We start from the raw sequence: 18,242 nt of genomic DNA, 5'->3' as shown, positions 1-18,242 counted from the left end.
CCCCTGAATTGGGGGTGTAAATAAGAACTGCCATTCGAGGTCAGCACAAAGGTCCCTCAGGCTCAGTACTGCATTGCTATTAACAATGAGTGGTAGCTGAGGGCCAGCGAAGCATACAACAACAGAGGGAAAGTGCAGCTGTTGTTCTCCAGGATACTCTTCCAGTCTCCAGTGTCTGTGACTCATCTCATTCAGTGATAAATATAATTAAGAGGGATAGGAGAATTGTCCTACTCTTTTCATACACCAAAGGGAATGGATTAATTTTATAACTCTGCTACAATACATCCCAGCCTGTTGCCTTCTGTGCCCCAACAAGCAAATTCCAACAATTCAGTACTTTGCTAACTCTGGTTTTACCTTTCATTCAGATTTTTTTCTTTAAAAGAGATGTTTATAGTATTTCCCTCCCTTTGAAGGAAATGTCAGATAGAAATTCTACTTTCAGTTATAAATGATACAGCCTTATGATTGTTATCCATATGTATGGGGATTCCCAGTGTTTGTTTCTGCCCAGTGACACTACATTTAACGCATCTGTAGCAACCAAAATGGGAATTCACAAAACTATAGACAGTAAACTCCAGCTCAGCGTACAAATGATTCCATCTCTATGAAAATGCTAGGAAACCATTCTCCTTCAATGTGTAACTTGCATTTGCATTAATTTGCATGAATGGGGGTTACAAGAGAAGACAAGATACCACCTTTCATGTGGAAGGTATCTACTTAGCCCAAGAGGAACAAAAGTTCATTTTTAAAAAGAACAGAGACAAAGAAGGAGAGAGGTACATTACAGAAATAATATTAATGGATTATTAATATCGATTTATATCCAGTAGCCTATGAAAAACATTTATGAAGTGATAGAAGAAGATGCATTTCCTTCACCTGCCCCATTTTCCATACCATTTGCCACTACCTCACAAGCTTTATCTACCTTTTAGTATTAGCCTCAGATATCGATTCCCTCATCTGCCATTAAAAAAAAAATCAAAACCCAACAAACACACACACCCACAAAAAAAACCCCAAAACAAACAGAAGAGCAAAAATCCCTCCCTCCCTGACTGTTAGTAATTTTTAGGAGTTTATAAAACCAGCCTTTTCACCCTTAACTTCCAGTAATCAGTCAGCAGGTTGATAACTTCACATGACAAAGAAAGTTTAGTAACAATGTAACAGTCTTAATGATATAATTACTAACATTATCTTTTTAGTAAAGAATTCATCTGTTCATCTGTGTTTGGGCAATTCATATGGTCCCAGCTGCAAGGTGGGAAACTTTTTTTTTTTAAGAAATAAAGGAAAGGGATCATCCATCAAACTCCTAATCACTTCTTCTAAGTGCTTGATGTGACATATAAGCACCAAAGCGCTGAATTAACCAGCCAAGGTTTCTTTTTATTTGATTATTTCCAGTGGGTTCACAGAAAGTCATCAGCCCTAAAAAAAAAGACAAAACACCCACGACAAAACCCAAACTAAAATCAACAAAACCCCACACAAACAAACAAAAAACACAAGAAAAAAGCATCTTCACTTCTTTGAACCATTAACGCTGCGTTACTTCCTTGCCTGAAGTGAGAAGCCAACTACTTCTAACAAAGTGATGATTTCAGAACTGGATATATCTACCCACCTCCCCCCCCACACACATACATACATCCACAAACACACACTCTTGCCAGGAAATGTAAGTGAATGAGTGAGAAACCAAGGATGCAGACATTAGTTGGCATTCTGCCCCTTTTATGTTACACAGTCAAACTTGAAAAACTCAAAGGACCTCTACTACCAGAGGGTTGTGCCAAATCCTACTTCCCTACTCTCTGAGAAAAACAACAAAGCCTCAGCTACTGGCCTCAGACATGCCAATACCTCCTTCTATGATGTTACAGACATGAGGACAGATGGCCAACTCAAATGTGTATTTCTGTGCTTCCTTTCAAATTGCTTTGGCACGACCAGATGGCATTCTATGTCTGTCTGGTATAAATTAGAACTTAAAAGTGGCTACAGCACTGCCAAAAGCAATCAATTCCACATCCTTTCAGGCACACTCTTTCCCAAAGCTGGGATGTCCCTTTCCATGATGACGGCTATCTGACTGGAAATCTACCAGAGCGGAAAAAATCCCATGGAAAACATCACCATTGAAATAATGAAAATGAGGGAGTGAGAGGAGTTATATAGTAATGTAGAGTGCAGATAAGGCACTGTCAATGAAAGACCAAGAACGGGTTTAAGTGTTTGTCACTGTGAATGTAAGGTCTATGACCAAGGAGTCTGGATACTACTCTTTCAGTGTTGTCTTCATATCATGCAACTTGCCAACAATTTCACCAATTGTTACTAAAAATTCAAAACTACTAGAGAGTCTGACAGAAAGCTCTAAATCTAAACCTTGTACTAAGATCAGGGAGTTGCTCCTCACTGGATTTTCCTTCTGCCTCTTACCCTAAGATGCATTTCTATTTTTCCTTCACTGATGTGCATTTTCCTTAATTACTTGTGATTCTGTATCACATGGTTTTATTCACAGAGAAAACATAGTGATAATGTATTGATGTTTTATTTGCTTGTGTCTTGGTTGAGGGATTTAGCATCTGTGAAAATAACATCAATAATTCTTATTAATTTTTTCCATGCAATTCTATAATTTTGACAGCTAACTCTGACCCACAGCAATCTTGTTATCCTAATCACCAGCCTCTCTGGAAGATCTCACCACTGCTGACAAAAGCCTACCACGTCTTATAAACTCATCCAAATCTACTAAGGAGTGTTTCTGGGAAGATCAATGTTTCCTGCTTGTGAGCAATGGAACCGAATCTAGCTACAGAGAGGACAGCTACTCTCAAGCTACGCTCTGTTTTCTCTGCTGTCCTTCCCATTTCTGACATCCTCCTTCTGAGCTACAGAAACTTTCAGAAGACACGTGCATGTATAAGTGAGTGTGTGCACTGAGAATACCAATACAAGCCTCACAGTGCTCCTATGCTGCGAGCATGCACAGTAAATTTGACAAGCAGAGACAAGTGCAGCAACAGCAACATCTTTTTGTCTGCTTCTTTTTATTATTTCAGCTCTCCTTTTGTTGCTGACTTGTCTGTGTTGCTGCCATGGATGGTCATTGTTTCTATTCTACTCTGGTCCCAGTTTATTTGATTTTTCTTGCTTTCCTTACTTACAAATTACTGCCTTAGGGGAAATAAATGTTTCGAACCTCTGAGCCAGTCTGATCTATTTAGGTACCGCAGTTGTTCATTTATTAAATCAAGTTCTCTCCTTGCTGTGGCTGCTGCTTCCAACTTCTTAATTTCCAGAAATCTATTGTTTACTATTATGAGTAATAAAGAATGTTATCACAGTTGTCTGTAGCAGCAGGACTGGATCAAACAGCTGACAAGTCTCTACTCCAAAGCACTGATAAATTAGAGGCACAATTTGGTAAACACAGTGGAAGGCACATAGTAGGATACTGACTGGAGGACGTAAGAACTTGACAGTAAAAGTCACTACAGGTTATTTTTTACATGCAGAGGTAGGAAAAATCCCAAACCTATCAGCTTCTTGAGATCAGTAAATCTCAAACATTTTTTTCATATCAGGGCTCTCTAATCCACCTCCGAGGTAGCCTGACTCTGATCTCACTTCCTACACTTGGAAAAAAAGAGATGCATGTTCTCTGCCTCTCTAGAAGCCGCAGCATGAATGGCCTAGAGCCCACGATTCTCACCTTTGACAGCTTCTTAGTTAACATTTTGTTCATTCTGGTTCCAACTTTTCCACTGATTTAATTTCTTGTCAACTTATTTCTGCTTTAATCAAGGAATTAAACAAAACAGACTTACATGAGTCAAAGTGGTACAAAAAGTACTAATGTAATGGATTTGAGTCAGTTTATGTACATTGATAAAAAAATTGATTACATTAGCTTAGGTAAACACTCATATAATCAAGACAGTTGTAGAGGAATCTTCTGAAAATTCATTATTGTCCTTTAAGCCCTAACAATTTATTCTCTTTCTCACAACCCATCCTATTTTCTAGCAAAGGTAATGTAACAGAATGGAGTTTTCTCTGTACAATGAAAAAATCTGTTGATCAACAGTTCAAAGACTAAAGAACAAGAAGATGCAGGATATTGCATACACCCGTTATCATCTGAAATTAAGAAAACATGAGACAAAAGACAAGTGGAAATTAAGAGAGTTATAATATTAATCTGATTCTGTTCGAATTCTGTAAAGTAAGTATAGCAAACCTCAACAGTATGGGGTTTTTTTCAGCAGAAATACATAGGAAGACTGCTAATTTTGCTAGCCTTCAGAGAAATACTAAGGAACAGAAGCTATAATTATAAATGCAAACAAATGAAAACACTGTGGACATCTTACGAACACAAAGGCATCTGTATTCCCTAATGTGCACCACGTAAGAGATGAAGACAGCCCTCAAGAAGTCAGCCTTAGAGCAGCAACATAAATTTTCCTATTGATGTTGCTAAGCCTGCAGCCTGAGATCCATATTTATCCCTGCTAGAGTTAGCAGAAGACAGTCCACTTTATTTACTTATTTATTTAGCTTTTTAAGACGTTGAACATACTTGCTGGCCTCTACAGAAATAGGACACATCACATTTAATTTCAGTGCCTTTTATACATACATAGCCACACATTTTAATTTTCCCACTCTCCTTCTCCCTACTAACATCTGTCCATAAACTCACAATTCAACAGCAGCTGAGACCCTTAGGAACTGAAGGTTCATGGCAAGTCAATGTAGATGGTTCTAAGTGCTTCAGTGACTTCTGGAAATCGGTCTGTGGACATGCCCAGCGGTAAAACTGTAGCAAGCATAGGTGTAATTGTACTACCTATAACTTAATTAGCTTAGCTAACGAGATCAGCAAACAGCAGCAGTAACCGTGACAACATGGACTGGATGCTCTGCCTCCTATGTAAGTACATGGCCTAGGTTGTGCTGACTCCTTGTAAGGAACTGTGTTAGACTTTGTTTGTCTCAACATTGCTGTTGCACCACCACCATTTCCTGTCCTCGGCACCCTGTTGCCATGGAGGAGTACGTTCTGAAGGAAACGAAGGGTCCCCAACGAAACCACGACATCCACCTGAATCTAAATCGGGGTGCGGAAGACACGCAGGCCGGCATGACCAGCGCCTGGGCATCCGCGCATGGAGGACCACGGGACGAGGAGCCCCATGATCGGGGTAAGACGTGCAGGCTGGCACGAAATGGGCGGACTCTTTGGAAAAGGTCGAGGGGACTGGGACAATAAAAGGACTGTGTACTCCTCCCTCAGCGCGCACCTTCTTCGACACCTGTTGCTTGGAGCCGGGACCTCAGCAGAGCTTGGAGCTTGGAGTCACCATCACCTGCACCGAGCCCAAGCCAACGGAACATCGCTGGATCCCTGGTGGTGGTGGTAATTAGCTGCATATCTACTGTTTTCTTGCTTAGGGATTCTGACTTTCCCCTTCTTTTCCTCTCTGTCCTATCACTATTACTAATTGTTACAGCAAATAAAGTTCACAAGGTTATACAGCATCTGGCCTCGTTTGTGTCTTAATCTCGCTCTTGGGATCATTTAAGAACCCGCCCCGATATTGGATCGGGACACTCCTCCATCACGGGCCTTCACTGCAACTGCTCATCTACACCAAGTAAAGCTGGGGAGGTGTATATCTGTCCACATTACATTTGATACATCTTGTAGGTGGCTCGCTCTGTACAAACATTGGAGGGGAGGCAGAAAAGCAATATGATGCAGATTATGGGCTCTATGGAAATATGGTAGAAATGGCATTAAATTTTGCATGACTTATTAAAATGGAAAAGCAAGAGAAAGGACATCTCTATTTCCCATCTGCAGTACACCACAGTACACTTAAGGAAAAGGTTAGCATGCTATTCTAGATAGTCAGAAATCCCAAAATACAATATAATCTTAACAATGTTTTGTAGGTATTTCTTTTCACTATAGTAAAGGGAAGAGATCTATACTGGCCATTGTTTCTCGCAGAAACTAAAAAACCACTACCTTTTGCACTGGAGTTTGAGCTGCCAGAAGTTCTCATAGTCCCTAGTCTTGATTTAGGTAAAACAGACCATGTTTTAAATAAACCGTATCTCAGGTGGGAGTTTTTTGTTGTTTCTTAAGTTAATTTTAGCACAATAATTACCTCAGTTTGAGCAGTACAGGTATTCTACCTGAAACTCTGCTTGAGGATAGCATCACAGAATCACACTGTTTAAGGTTGGAAGGCACCTCTGGAGGTTACTGAGAGGGGCCTCGCAATGCCATCAGCCAGGTCCTCCTGCAGTCGTGGATGTATCCCATCAGGGCCCATGGACACATACATCCAGTTTGCTCAAATATTCTCTAATCTGATTGTTCTCCACCAAGGGTAAATGTTCCTTACATCAGACTGTCCTGATGTAAGTCTTCCTTACATCAGAGTGTTACTGGTGCACTGTCAGCTTCTGGACAAATCTGTTCTTGTCTACATCCCCTCCAGAGAGCACAAACCATTTATAACTACACAACCCACACATGTGCCCAAACAGCTCCAGAAATTCCTGATGAATGAGAAATGGATGGTTACATTTTATTAAGATTGAAAGAATAACATCTGTATGATGAAATAGGGAAACATTTTAAATTGTTTTGTTTTAAAGCAAGTCTCCACCTTTTTACCATATATGGATTATTTTTCATTCATGAGGTTGCAAGCGTTTGTTTCCTTTAAGAAATCTAAAAGTGTAAAAATCTAAACTACCCTTGAAAGAGCATCTTAAAGACAAAATGAAGGAATTCAGAGAAATTTGTGGACACTATATCCAGAAGACAGTCTTGTCTGGAATCCAAAATACTGTCATTCTCCACTAGCTGATCTACAGTTAGGAGAAAACTAAACATTGTTTGGGTGTTTCAAACTTTATCTCCATTTCAAGTGGCACTTGACACTTCCTACATGAAGAACAGAATAAAGTGAATGCTGAAGGACTTGCGTGCTTTCTTACACTTGTTAAATGCTACTTGAATTTTGACTACTATATTATACTTTGTCTCTGGTTAGTCAAACTCCACATGGTGTATAATAATGTTTGTCTCTTCTATGCAAAAAACCCCAGACCCTAGAGCTCTCACTTTGGATTAGCCTACTGGTTCTCAGTTCACTGTACTAGTCTTAATTTAGTGTAGCTCTACTAAATTTTCCAAATACTCCAACTGCCCACTACAGTGTACTTAACTATTTAGACACCACAAATTGCACATATGTTTATTTTCATTAAGTACTCAATTGCATTTCATTTTAAACACTTAATAATTGATAAAAGTTCTGCAATAAGTTCTCTCCATATATCCAATCTAAATGGGTAATAGAGTTGCTGTAACCAAAATTGCCTAAGAATAAGGTAAAGCTTACTGAGTTAAAAATGAACAACCCAAAAAAACCCACCAAACCCTAAAACAACCCCCCCCCCCCCAAAAAAACCTCAAAACACCCCCCAAACCCCAACTTTTTTTTTTTTTTTAAGACTAAGTGGAAAAAAAATAAGATACACTTTTGATCTACATAGGATTCTTCAAATAAAAAACAGCTTGCAAATTTTTAAATTAATACCAAAGCTGCTAAGAAATAGCTGCATATCACAATTCATAGCTTAACTGCATCACTATGGCACAATTGCAGATATAGGACTCAATTCCTTACATCTAGAGCAAGGCGGCATAAACCAGCATTCTTCTGACCCAGTAAGACCTTGGAAAAGCAGTGCCCTCTCTTGTGATCCCATACACAGAAATAAGAGTTAATTCCCAGCAAATCCCGTGAGAGAAGCTACTGGAGGCCTGTTCTGGGTTATCACATTTATCTCCTCTTCTGGGCATTCAGCTCCTCTAGCCAGTCAGCTTGGGTGGGATGGAGGAGGGAAGCCAGTCTTTTTGGTCTCTTGCAGATTTCACAGCACTAATTCAGCAGGCCACCGTCTTTAACTGCCAGATTCTTGCCACTTGAGACAAAGACTCTTCACCTGACAAACCTTTGTCTAGGATTTACTCAATTATAAACCTCCATAAATTGTGGGAGAGTTTGGCTCTAAGTTCCAACTTTGAATTGTTGGTGTTGAACTCAATTATCCTGAATACCAGAATACGTGAACTTTTTCTTCCAGTAGGAATATTAGTGTCTGAAGGGAACTACAGTGCCATTTGGCTAATGTGAGCTATTATTTAAGAGGAAAATGTTTCTTAAAGCTACAGGAACTCTAGGGTCAGAACAGTCACAATTCTAAGGGAATGAGGAGAAACTTGTGAGTAAACTTGCATTATTTTAAACCCAAACCACTACGATGATGAATTTTAAGTAGAAACATTACATAACTGAAGTGTAAACTTCTGTTTCTACTCAAATGTTTGTCAATAATAAAAGCAGAGGTAAATATCATAAACACTGAGTGACCAATGATGTAAAAATACCTGGATTGTTTAGCATATGGGAACTTGTGTACATTTTAGTGAATAGGTCATCCTGGACACTCACTCTCAAGCAAACAGGGGTAGCAGAACACCATGAGTATATCCTTTGGCTCCACTTAACTGCTTTCTGAATGGTTTCAAGCTTAATGGCTATGTGGTTTTATGCTGGCATTCGTGCTAGGAGCCCAATTTTGCTTCCATGTGAATAAGGGCTTCATAGAAAGTTGTTATTCTGTTTTAGAAGGTGATCTTGTTTCGTGTTTTGCTGGGAGACTGAAATGCTTTGCAAAGATTATTTTATGGGTATAATCTGGTTTCAGCACTTTTGAGAAAAACACTTAGGAAAAAAAAGCAACAATAAAATGGTTTATTTTCCACAGAGAGTTTGTGCTTGTAGGTGCTTCTCACTAACTGATTTTGTGTCTGCTATAATATGGGGGTTCTCTCCTTACTAAACTCTGTTATTAATATATTAATCCATTTTAGGCTGTAACCCAGTGGACAGTTCAAATCATATTTTGATATCTGACTGAAGCATTATGATCATGGATTACAGTTGAGGCCTGTGAAAAGGGAGTCCAGTACACAGATACTTCTTCCTCCCTCTTTCCACCAAAAAGAAATAATGAATTTTAAGACCCCAAGGTGCTGGGGCCTAACTCAGGCTCAGTGACTTTTTAAAATTTCTCTAATATGTTGTGACTTTCAGGAGATAGCTCTTGGAAAAGCCTTTTTAGGGCTCTGCTTTCATTTCAGGTCTCTGCATAAAGATTCCATTCAGAAATGTATTTATGTGCAAGAGGCAGTTTCTCCACTTCGGTCTTTTTTGGACTGGGTGGGATTGAAGAAGGGCTATCTTGCCTAGGGCATTCCCTTTTTCTTCAATGCCTCTTCCAGACAGACAATAATGCACTGTATTTGTTTTAATACATCTTTGTGTGCTATACAGAGTAGTTTAATATTGCTGCTTGTGAAGAATGCTTTGGTCTATATTGCTGCAGGCTAGGAGAACTGTGCTTACAAATTCTAATGCAGAAGGATGTACAGCTATTTTTAGTCAAGATACTGCAAGGTTTCAGATATACAGCAATACAGTCATGTTAGATCTTTAAATACTTGTGATAGGATCACAGAAATGTAGGGCTGGAAGGGCTCTCAGGAAGCCTTGCCCATGTCCTGAGACAGGATTAATTATATTTTGACCACTAAGAGATGTTTGTCTACTATATAGTTCCAAACAAAGGACATCACAGACTTTTGCAATCCTTCACTACAGTTATAAGCAGATATTTTCCCTATTTTTCTCCATTACTCCAAGGGGCACCAAAATATGTAACTGTCATCTTTGAAGGAACCTCCTCTCCGCCTTCCCTTTTTTTTTTTTTTTTTTTTTGTGTCTCAAACTTACTGTGAGACTACTATGACATTCACATTTCATTACCATTTTCCAGACCAAGCAAATATGGTTCCTACAATCTTTCCCCTCAAGAGCAGTGCCCAGACCTGGGCATAGTATTTTATCCAAGGCCTCTAGTTCTGGGCATTACTGCATTCATATAGTTGCATATTACATTTTCTTTTTAAATCTACAAAAATATATAATATAAATTCCTCCATTAACTTAGATAGAACAATCCTGTTAACACATACTGGCTGTGTTGGATTTTTCCCTCTACAGCATCATATTTTTAACCATTCAGTCAAATCCTGATTTCTGTTTATCTTGCAATTCTTCATTTTGCATGCAGCTACCCAATTCTCCTTCCTAGAAGGAGTACTGTACTTAATTTCGTTTTCTTGATTTCATGCAATTTCTCCACTCTTTCTGAGGACTCCTTGTATGCAATTCTGCACTGACAAGCTGACAGACCTCTTGGAGAACAGGAACAGAATACATGTCCCTCATTATGCCATCTGACTTGTCAAGGAAATTGCTGACTAGAACTGGATTGAGGAGAACAGGAGAGGTTTATTCAGTCTGCAGACTAGAAAACTAACAAAAATCAGGTAGTACTTAGTCAGAGCCTTTTAAATAAAATGGCTTCTTGAAATCAATGAGGTATTTGCTCCTTGACCAATTTAGTAATTATTTACACAGCAAACCTGTGAAGTTCACGTTTAGCTCTGAATGGTGAAATAAACAGGCTTTTAAGCATAGTTAAAGCTAATCTGATTCAAGACTTCATTCAGGTCCATTATTTTGCACACATAATATAGGAGAAATTTCAGAGATTTTACTCATGAGAGTGAAGTCACACATACAGAAGTTTGCAGGATGTGGTCATTACAGCAGCATCAACTTGCTCTATGTGACAAAAACCTCACAGACATATTACGGAAGACGGAAACTAAATCATGAATTGAACAAAATGATTAGTTCTAAATATTTGAAGTCCACATACCTTTCCATATCAGCATGCACACACAAACTTTAATTATGACAATATGTTGTTCATATATTACAAATTTTCACTTGGTATTTTATTCCATTTATAAAACGTATTCATCTATTACATCAATGAGCACTTATTATAGGCCATGTTGCACAGATTACTAAATAGCTTCTCAGTCTTCAAGGCTAATTTGACACAATCACAAATGTTAGATTTTCATTACCCTAAAGTTTAATAGTATAATTGAATATAGCATAATTTTATATACGATTTATTAAAAATGAAATGGAGGGGTTAGGTTTAATGAAAAATGAAAATGTTACACTCTGCCTATGATATATTTTTCCATTCCTCTTTGAGCTACTGTTCCCTATCTAGTTTAAATTTAGCATAATAATTTTACAATCTGAGCAGAAATTTTACAATATTAGTTAGCTCTTCAAAACAGGTTCAGTTCCTCCATGCACGAAAGGCTTGTTTTTCTTTTAGGAAAACAAACCAAACAAGCAAACCCTTGATGTGGTCTTTCAGTGAAAGAAAGATTGAAAGATGGGGCATCTTCTAAAATTTAACAGGAAACAGGGCAAACTTGCATTTGGTTACAAAAGGACTATACTGACTTTAAAGTAGGAGGTACATTACATGAAACACTATATACTGAAATGGACGGGAACAATATTTATCTCAAATTATAGCCTGACTCATGCAGTGATGTAGCGATTTAACATCTGTGAATTGGAGCCTAACTGTGTTAGGTGCTGCTGTAAGCTGGCCTAGGATGGGACATGTCAAAAGCTGTGTAGACCCTGACTCAAGAACAGCAATTTCATCCCATGGAAATGTCCTAGCCTGCATGCCCTCTGCCCTCTCAGGGCAACCAGCATGGAAAAATGGGATCCTGAAATACCAGATAATATCAAAACTGGAAGTGAATCTTGACTATTTCATATAGGATGTTCAAAGTGCTCAGGTTGCTACTGGCAAAGCAGAGCTTGTTTATCATGTCATAGAACTGCATCCTACAGAGAAAGTTTGTATTATCTGACTAAATGTTGGTCTTGATCTTGGAAAACACTCCATAGGACACTAGGATCCTTTGCCATAGGCTCACTTGTTAATCTTAATTTCAATTATGTTGAGAAACACTGGAAGTGTACCCAAGGCTCAGTGGTTCAGAAAAAAAAATGTTATGTGACAAAGACATAGGATAATGCCAAGTAATAAGATATCAAACAATTACAAAGGTGCAGTACAACATTTCTTTACCTTTTACTTCCACCTCCAAAAATCTGTCCTTGATTCTGTAAACACATCATTGTGCACTCCAAATTTGAAAAAACCTGAATACGAATGACCAAAATAATGCCTGAATTCTGTGATGCAATTGCCCCTCTTCATCACATGCTGGTCTCTCTAATGAAGCATCTACAAGACCAAGTGCTTTAGGTACCATTATTTCAGAAAACCAGGTATGTTCTGTCAATTGCTATCATAGCTGTCTTAATGCTGGGTGGAAGGGAACAGATACAGACACTGGTCACGTTCCCAATCACACTTTGCATGAAAGTAGAAATCAGACTGTTCCTGAGCCAAGCAAACAAAAACCACATGTTCTCTTTATGCAACCTATAACAAGGGGAAGAGTCAGAAAAGACAGCCACTGTCACAAGGTAAATACCTACTTAGGTAATTAGACTAAATACTACCACAGTAAAGGTGGTACAACAGCAAACTTAACATGGGCTACAAAACCACTCAGAAAAGATACATCAACATTCAGGCAGTTAGGCACATTGATCCCCCTGCTCTCTTTACTTCTCCGAGATGCATAGACTGCCTACCATCCTGTGCAGAGAATAAAACGTATGTCTATAGCTTTACAACTGTATTTTCAAAATCTGCTGATGGTGTTTGAGTAAATCACTGCTGTCGATTTAAATGCAGTTAGGTCTCTATCTGCATTTGACGCTTTGGGAACTTCTACTCTGAGGTTCAGTGGAGAACCATGGGATTGATGACGTTGACTTTAAGCCCTGCTGATTTCTAGAAAAACTGAGTAAGTATTAGCAGGAACTCAGTATATGTGACAATAATACATGATTCACTAACTGAAAACAGAAAATGTCTGCCACTGTTTCTTGAAGATTAGGTATGCATTTTTTTTGGATAAAAACCAAAACCAAACTACTCAGTCACAGATATGCTTTGATCTTCACATTTTTAAAACATCTAAAAAAGGATTTCTTCAGGAAATCTTACATTTGTCTTTCTCAACTGTTATGAAAAAAGAAACAGAAGAGGAAAACACCCCACACCTATACTAAAGCTTTCCTTAAAAGACAATTTTTATTGACAATATTTTGACCAGCTCTTCACATCAAATGGTATTGAAAATTATGTTTCATAAAAAGTATATTCTACTCTGATTGTCTGAGATGTGTATCTAAAAGATTTGGGTTTGCATTTGTCTCTGGCTTTGGAAAACTGACAGGAGAGAACAGGCCTTTGTAAAGATAAAAGAGATATAATAGTGTCACAGTCAATTTTCATTATCTCTGTTCGTCGTAAAAGAGTATCTCCAGATATTTCATACAACTTTAAACTTTTTCTTATTGTTCATCAGAATACATTCTTTGAAACTGGAAACTAAGTTTAAGCATCACTCTGTAAAGTCAGAAGTTTAAGTTCTTTCCAAGTGAAATATCCCAACATACATACTACTACAAATATGAATCCATTCATTTTATAATAGGGGCTTGCAAGAAAAAGCAGATTTCAGACCGCCCCTTGAGACATATTCCTATGAGGCTGAGAGGTCAAAAATGGATCAAGAGTACCCCTTTTCATGGGATGTGATTTCGCCAACACTAACTTCTAAGAGCATATTTAGGGAAGCATGATCCTGGAGTAATTATGAATTGCTATTACCTCTGGATATTGCAGCAACAAGAGAGAATGGGTAGATAACTATAAAAACACAGCCAGGTTGGATGCGTTTGCAACCTGCAAATTCTCACTCTATCTCCCAGCTGCATGGTTGTGCTGATGGCAGTTTATGATCGCATCAGCCACCCATTAACCTACTGCTTTGTTACAGGTGATTACATCAAGGACAGATTTTTCACTTCAAAAATACTTCTAAACACATGTCAATAGAACAATGACTAACTTATACTTTGAAAATCCAATATTCAGGCATTCATTCAATTCTTTTTATTTCTTAGACCCAGATCTACAAAAAGACTGAAATGCTGAAAGGAGAACTGAAGCAGAATAAGGCATCAATATCCCAACAGGTAAATCTCGAACCACCATCAGTCATTTACATGTGAATGTTTTTAGCAGTATCTAAGTTTTCTTCCCAGTGTGACTAAATTTATAATTTTTGTGCCATACCTAGAATTGATTCTATCTTCATGGAGTTGAGTAGTCTGACAGCTACATTTTCTCAAGAGCATGAAAATAGATGCCCACCTGCCTATCTTCATAGGTCTAATTGTATCTAGGCCCAATCATGTGGATGCCCTTCAGACATGCAGAATATACACTTAAATACAAAACACAGCCCTTGGGCACCCCCTTTCCACAATGTAGCCCAGTGGGTAAAGCATCTGTTGGGGATATAGAAAAGCCACAGTAACTGTTCCCTTTAATCTAAAAGAATTCAAAATAAGTTTTCTTAAGTGAGTGCTCTACACACCTGACTGGAAATTGTCTTGGCCTTGGTGAGACACTGCTCACACTTCTGCAAGAAGCAAGCTTTTCTTGAGTCGTCTCTTTTTTAAAGAAATCATTAATTGAAACAATAGGTGAGAACACAGGTGAGCATGAGTTTCCAGTGCAGGTAACCTAGTGGAGAGCAGATCTGAGCTAGAGGTCAGCTAGCCCTTGCTTCTAGAAACTGACTGTTCATTTCATGTTCAACAGTTATTGTATGAAATATAACCAGCTGTGAGTTCTGATATGACACAGGCTCCTTTTGCCACCCTAAAGTTATAAACTTAATCTCCTGAGAAGGGAAAGATTAATATATGTCCTCCTAATCAGTATTTCCTTTAGGTTAAGTAAAGACTCCATAGTCATCAAGCTGGCCTGCTGTGACCCTCCCCCTCCAGTACCCAGTACAAGATTACAGATGCTAAGGGAGCCAAAACAACTAAAAGATAAAGGAAAATGTCCTTTGGCATTCCAGCCATTCCCTCCTTGGCTTGCCAGGGCCTGGTCTTTTTATAGCCTTCTGATGTTTTGTAAAGGCCTACATTTTCTACCCATGTTTTCAGAGGAGTGATAGGTAAAGTCACATCACTTGTTTGAAACACAAAGCATAAAAGATGCAAATCCTCAGACCTGTCCAAACACCTCCAGTATGCACCACTCCATGTCATAATTAGTCATGCCATTATGCTTCGCACAATATTCACTTCATATATTCTATACATCACAATATACAAAGTTAGTACATGAGTTCAAATGAAGAGACGAAGAACAGAAACCAGTTGACTAAAACAACTATAAAAACAAAAATAAAATAGCTATGTAAAATTCTTACAAATTAAACCAGGATTTGCTGAGACTCCTCCTCATTATTTATCACTGCTGTTGGAATGTCTTAAAATGAGCCATTAAAACCAACCTGGCACTGGAATTGTAATGAATTGCACAGCCTAGACTCAAAACACTCCTAAGCAATTTCTCATGCAGGAAACCCTTGTGACCAGTAAAATATTCTTACTATTGAGGTGTCCTGTCTTGGAGTGAGGAAATAGTTTAAGAAGTAAAAAAACATAAATCAGGTAGGAAGGAAGAAAGCAAACTGCTTTCCCAATTATCTCTGTCAAGGCTAGTTACTGCAGAAAAGGCTCTTTTTAAATATAGAAAGCATGTGGGAAGTAGAAAAGTGTAAGGTTTTAGTAAGTCTGAAGGTTGCATAATTGAATTTGATAAACTGACATTTTCCTAGGAAGTTTTAAAATTTCAGAAGATAAATACAACATGAAAATAAACTTGGTTGAGTAGTTTTTGCTCCACAGAATGATATACCTTCATTTCATGAAAAAAAAAAAAAACAAACCAAACACATTTCTCATCCCTTTCAGAGTACAATCAATACTCCCTTTCTTCCTTATATTATCTTCCTCAATACTTAAAAAAAATAATAATCTGAGAAACATATTCAATCCAAGGAAATATTACATTATGGAAAATACTTCTTCATATAATTTATGAACAGTAATTAAATCACACGAGAAACGTGATTTTCTACAAACTTCAAATCTGCCACCATCAAGAAATAATAGTATAGACAAATGCACATCAACAAGAACTCAAAGGACACATCTTCCAGTAGCTGGAGAGTTTCACAATGACCTCCCCTTTCTGACTGTTCTGAGCAGGACAATATCACAATTCCACAGCAAAAGTACGAAGAACTTACAGTTCGTTCAGCTCAACAGCTTCTATCACTTTAAATTGATTTTTAAAAAAAATCTTAAATAGTAAAATGACAGATTAATAATATTGTCTTGTAAAACCACAAATGGACCTAGGTCTCAAATTCCAAATTTGTCTGTTCTTTGTTTTCATTGCTGCCACTTTGAATCATACAGTGTAACAGAATGTCGTTCTTTTGAGAAAGTTCCTGGATCACAGCCTGGAGTGCATAGACACTTCTGTTGTCAATGTTTTGCTCCTGATGTGGCAAAGAAGAAAGCCTCAATCCTGTAATCTGGCTACATCTAAACTGCAGACCATCTCTCTCACCTGAGCTGGCTTTGAAGTAGCTCAATTGCATACTATGATGACTGAATTTATTAGCCCAGAGCTCAGAGCAAACCATCAAATTCAGTTTTTACTTTCCAGGCAGTGGTCTGGGTACAAACATGAAGCTTCTCTCAAATATCAATTTTCCAGTGAAAGCACAAGCCCGTATAGAGCAAGCTATAATGGTGGCCAGAAACTGAAAAGTATTAATTTGAAAGTAAAAAAAAAAACCATACTTTTCTGTTTTACAAATGCAGATGAGCTTTTAAAATCAGCACAGAAGCTTTAAATTCCAAAGCTGAAATTTCAAAAGGACTTTGTTGGGAAATGAGCACTAAACCTCAGAACCTCAATTAGTGTTTAGTCACGCAACTCCCTATGAAACCAACAGAAATCCTACCCTGAAAGCTGTTTTTCTTTCTCACCTCAACAGAAATAGTCTATTCACAATGACACAGATTGAATAATTAGGCAAAGCTACAGAATTTAGAGCTGTTGACTCTCATGGATGGGTTACATCACGCACTTGGTCTGTAGGCTGCCGTAGGCAACATGCAAAACTTCCTTTTCTACAGTCTGAATAACTAAGTAGGGCAGTATCTGGAAAAAATCTGGACTTGCCAGTGCTGTACCACATAATTATTTAGCTTATCAATACAGATACAAGGCTGCCACTTCTATAATTTTAGTTTACAAAATGTGATGTGAAATTAGGAATAAGTCTCACAGGCAAAAGAAAAACTATTTCTACCAAAGAATGAAAGACACCAAGGAAAAAATTGGAAGTGTGGTACCAACTTGACTGTAAGTTACAGACAAAGACAATGATTAGCCATTTAGCCATATAAGTGCCGGGATCTTGAAGACACAGACCCGGACTCTGAAGTTTTGGTTGCCCAACCTATCACTCAGCAGAACTGTGAACAAGAAGTAGCACTTGCTGAACCAGTTGCAGCAGTGAAAGGGGAACCATGACGGCTGATACCAGAATGCCAAAGGGTGCCATATTGTGATAGTGCATAAAGGACTTTTCAGCTGCACCGGAAACTACATCAATGACAACTCCTGACCAAAAGGTGTTACAAGCTGGTACATCCACCACTGGCTGCTTTACACAGTCACTGGCAATAAATCAATGCAATAGTGGCATTTCATTTCTTGCTTTTTGTTAATAGTAATCATTTTGAGGATGACGGGGGCTTGGTTAATTGCTTTCAAGGCATTATCTAGCATGATTTATTATTTTTAGTTTGGAAGCAGCTAAGAATTGCAGTCATACGTAGCTCTCGTCCCCATCTAAAGAAAGCCTCACAAGATCTCTTACAGACACAAATATTTTTGTTCCTGTTTTAGCCATTCACCAACACATCAAAGCATGCAGGAGTCATCCTATCTGCCTTTAGCCACATATGCCTACATAAGCCACTTATTTTTGCCCCCTTAGGTGTTTAGCAGGCAAAAGGAACAGAACAGTTTTCAACTCTAGTTAAGTGGTGAAGTTACCAGACACAAGTCCTTAAAGTTAAGCAAAAGTAGGCTGACAATTTAAGGGAATTTTCCAACATCACAGAGCACCTGAG

Source organism: Strix uralensis, chromosome 4, assembly GCF_047716275.1.
Source record: "Strix uralensis isolate ZFMK-TIS-50842 chromosome 4, bStrUra1, whole genome shotgun sequence".
Lineage (NCBI taxonomy): Eukaryota > Metazoa > Chordata > Aves > Strigiformes > Strigidae > Strix > Strix uralensis.
Note: the sequence above shows the minus strand (reverse complement) of the source record.